This window comes from Astatotilapia calliptera, chromosome 16 (genome assembly GCF_964374335.1).
Source record: "Astatotilapia calliptera chromosome 16, fAstCal68.1, whole genome shotgun sequence".
Classification (NCBI taxonomy): Eukaryota; Metazoa; Chordata; class Actinopteri; order Cichliformes; family Cichlidae; genus Astatotilapia; species Astatotilapia calliptera.
Window position 1 is genome coordinate 35440483 of NC_137437.1, and position 4540 is coordinate 35445022.

General features: G+C 43.2%; 1 long non-coding RNA gene across 1 annotated transcript; it reads right to left on the bottom strand.

The window, feature by feature from the left end:
- Positions 1–1966: 1966 nt before the first annotated feature.
- On the bottom strand, positions 1967–4117 carry LOC145420938 (uncharacterized). The gene is made up of 3 exons (XR_013902177.1): positions 3963–4117; positions 3417–3570; positions 1967–3031 (listed from the first exon to the last, which is right to left on the bottom strand). It is a non-coding gene; the product is annotated as an uncharacterized LOC145420938 (long non-coding RNA).
- Between the last annotated feature and the right edge of the window lie 423 nt (positions 4118–4540).

Sequence of the window (4540 nt, forward strand, 5' to 3'; positions counted from 1 at the left end):
TTTTTTATCCTTACACAGAGTTTGTGTGGGAATCGGTTGAGACTGGATAACAGCTTTGGGTCACTAACTAACCACTGTTAGCTAGTGTTGCTCACTGTTGATTAAGAGAGTGTAAGAGAGGCATTTATGCTGCTTCTAGTGTCACTTGAGTAAAAGCTGTTGATGGACCTCCTTGATCCACGACTTGAAGTCCATCATCCCGGGCCTGCAGCTTTTAGCCGGTCGAAAACATCCTGCCCGAGTAAAAAGGTGATTAAAGTCGGATAAACGTGAGATATCCATCGCATTCGATTTATTATCTTGAAAAAAGTGCAAAGAACAATCTTGTCACCATACGGCGGCGTTTCTTATTCAAAAGCATTTAATAATGTGACTTCATGCTAAAGATAACAGGCCTAATTACTCTTTTCTGATTATATTTGATTAAGTCTTTCTCTTCACACCCTCAGAAATCACACGATCTCATTGAAGGGGTAATTTCCTACTTCAAAAGCTAATTAAGCCAATCAGAGCACAAAGGACTGGCTGTGGCCGTGACCCAGCATGCACTACATTTAACAACCCAAAATTGCTAACAAAGTTTGTCATTCTCTTTTCTGCAAGGTGATTCGTGCTTTGCTCTCAGTAACTGCACATTCAGGGCAAGCTTTGCATTTTACAGTTTTTAGTGTTTCTGTAAATATCCGTCCATCTCATGAGGCTTGGTCTACTGCGTAGCGTATAAGGTATAAGGCGGCTGTCAGTAGCAACAAAAAAAGAAAAGGTAAGTCAAAATTGAGATGTGCGATCTTGACTGGACACCAGCATCGTGCACTTCTCACAGCAGCGTGGTGCACTGCAGAGAGCTCCATAAATGAACCAGCCAGGGAAAGCCCCTTTGAACATGCCCAGAATGAGTGGCAGGACACTCTGAACACGACTCCGTCTTCACCGCTGCGGCGGGAACAGTGGAACCCGTACGAAGGGCTCTGATAGGCCCAGTGGGGAGGAGATTGCTCTGCCCCTGATTGGATGATTAGGGGCTGCGGGGGCTCAAATCAGCCGTTTTCAGGAAGAGAGTGGTTTGGTTAAGTGGATTGGCACTGTGCGTGCTCTGTGTGTGCTCTTTGTGATTGTGTGTGCGCCCTTTGTGCTCTGCTTAGGGTTTGGTGCCTATTCCTGTGTTTATATGTGGGAGTCTGTGTGCCTGTATGCGTGTGGGTGTGCGCAGAAGTCAGGGGAAGCTGGGAAGATTAGAAAGGGAAAAGAACAAAGCCGGAGGAGAGGCGTGGTAAGAATAGGTGTGTGTTTGAGAGTTTACCTAATGATAGATGGACGGATAAGACGGGAGGCAGAGGGAACGGTAAATAAGCGTAAGGAGATGGCAATTATATGAAAAGAAAAACAAAAGGAATGAAAGGAGTGTGGTAAGAGTGGTACAGGTGGTTGAACAAAGAACCGTGGTTATTTTAGTCAGCTGGGTACCCATGACAACTGAGGGACTGAGTGTGTGTGTGTTCGCCTCCATTACTAGCTGGGAGGATGCGAACCAGCGTGCAGAGACTTGCTTGTATTTTGCGTGTCGCTCCTGCAGCCTGTGTGTGTCGACTGTTTGCTCTGTTGCGCCTTTTCTTATTTTCTGCATGTGGATTTTTAATATCAAGAGAATCTCTCTACAAAAAAAACTGCCACTGTGCTCAGCACCAAAACAGGTACGAGACGGGTTACATCACATCAACCGAGGGGATCCTTTTATGCATCCACAAGCACAACCATAAGCTGCTGTTTCTCATTGTAAAGAGTATTCCATTGTATCGTTACGCTGTAGATAAGTCCTAATTATTCTATTCTGATTATATTTGATTAAGCCATTCTCCTCACACTCTAAGAAATTACACAATCTCGCTGAAGGAGTAATTTCCTACTTCAAAAGCTGATTAAGCCAATCAGAGCACAAAGGACCGGCTCTTGTCATGACCCAGCATGCGTGATGTTTAATTATCTAAAATTGCTAACAAAGTTTTAATTTTCTTGTCTTCTCTTTGTGGTGTGCTTCAGAGTTACGTGACCTGATAACACGTTTAATGAAGTCCGGAATGAGCTTTTTAGCAAGCCTTGAAACCTTAATTACAGTTCAGTGATATTTTCTATTGCGCATCACTGTAAGAGATGAAGTCAGCTATAGAATAAATAAAGAAATCAAAAAGAACAATAGAAAAACCAAAAATAAGTAAAATGAGAAGGTTTTTCTATTTCACAGTAACATTCGCCTCCACTCGGTGTCAACCTGTCGTTTATGTCTATAAAGTTCCTTCTTTAGAAGGAAAAAAAATATCTGGACATTTCTTTTTTCTCTTTGAGTTCATGTTGTGGTGATTTGCACTGTTGCCTCACGAGACGCAGGTCCTGGGTTCGAACTCAGGCTGTCAGCTCCAGGTACATCGGCTTCCTCTCGCAGTCCAGAGACTTGCATTAGGTTAATTAGGTCAGGTTAACTGGTGACTGTGTGAGAGTGAGCGGTTGTCTGTCTCCCTGTGTTAGCGCTGACACAGATCGGTGACCCGTCCACAGTGTGTCCTCACTCCAGCTGGGATAGGCTCCAGCCTCCTGCAACCTTGCAAGTGTAAGAAAATGGATGGCTGGACATATACAATAAAAATTTTCATAATAAAAGATAAAAACAAGTGAGATGAACGTAAACCCTCGACAGCAGTATTATTTTTTATTTGTCATGCAGAACACAACCGTCCCGTCCCTTTGTGTGGCGTTCACACTGGGAGGAACTCCATAAAACAGGGATCACCGACCACCGCACAGAGCCCAGGCTCCTCTTTCCACAACAAGCTCCACCTGCTGGGAATTGCTTTGTGTCCCACTCGATCCATGCTGGCGCTCACCACAGCCGGATGCTTGCTGAAACACCTTCTTGCCCATGACCTCCCAACCATGTCGGCCCTGTTACACCTTTTATATTTCCATCCGTTTGCTCCGGTCTCAGGTTCTCTTCTTTCTTCCTCTGCTGTTGTTTTCCTCCTTTTTTAAACTCCTGTAGCTAAAAGAATTAATTAAGGTTTGGGTCCACTTTACCAAAAACTAAATAAGGTGGGATTCTCCAATATTTGATTTTTATATATGGAAGGAAACAACAAGAAAGAGTAGCCAAAAAATTAAGGTAACACCTAAAAATCTGTGTGAAAACAATTTTTCACTTTGGTCTGATTTTGAACCGAGTTTTGTTTCCACTGACCACAGTTACGTGATTTGGTCCCTAACACATTACACTTAACAGCTTCTCCAGACCCGTCCGCGTCTTTCACACATGCTCAGGTGAATCTGCTCTCATCTGTGAAAAGCACAGGGTGCCAATGGTGGACCTGCTAATTCTGGTAAATGCCGGTCGAGCTGAATGGTGCCGGGCAGTGAGCACAGTATCTCACCTGTGGCTTGCTGGAGGTCGTTTTGTATCTCTGGCTGTGCCCATCCTGTTCCCCCTTGAACAAAGGAGGAGACACCGGTCCCGCTGACGGGTTTAGGGTCTTCTATGGCCCTGTCCAGCTCTCCCAGAGTGACCACCTGTCTCCTGAGATTGTGCTGGGAGACACAGCAAACCTTCTGGCAAACCCTCCTTAGTAGTGACACTGACACAAGCCAGCAGCCAAAAAGACGACTGATCTTATTTACTGACATATTCTGTATTTTTACTTTTACTACCATTTGGGAATCATACTCAGCTCCTTCTGCTTTCCAAGGAATGTTTTGACAGTAACTAATCTAGACTGTACCAAATTATATTTCCATCTTTACCCAAACTTTTCCCTTGTTTGTGCATATTCTTAATTTCTCGACAGTTCAGTTTTGTACAGCACAGTCTATTGGAGCGGGCATGCTCTGTTTTGTGTAACTATTTTTAAATCCCAGAAGTGCAACCACATAAGCTGGCGCAATAAAGCGTTTGCACGTGAAACCAGAGGAGTTAAACTTACTTAAGATGCAATCAACTTGTCCCAGGTCGCATTCAACTTGTCGTGGCAGTTTCCTTCCACATATGCGCTGGCAACAGCAAAAACATTATAATCCACAAACACCCTTTGCTGATACGATCGGCTGTTAGCACCTCCCATGTTCCTACAAATAAATGTGCAAACTCACGTATCCGCCATTACCTGCGAAAACCGGAAGTGACGTCATTTTCGTGGGAAACGTAGTTTTTTTCCCCTACGGTGCCTTTCAAAGGTTTACTGGTGTTTTTAAAAGTTCTGTTTGACGTTATTCCTTCTGTATAGTTTCCAGAATGCTTAGAACTCACACTGAACTGTTGGAAACCGTTTATTTTGATGCACGTGCTGTTTGTTTCTCTTCTTTTGCACAAAATATTTATTTTTGTTTTTCCTGCAGTTTATAAAAATTGCTCCTTCTCAAAAATGTAACTTTGAAGACACTGTTGGAAATTTGTTTTGTGCAATTTTTTTTGCATTTACAGTTCTGAGGGATAAACCTCTGAAATATGTGTAAACAAAACAAAACAAAAACAAATTTTAATTTCTTTGTAGTCTATTGCACT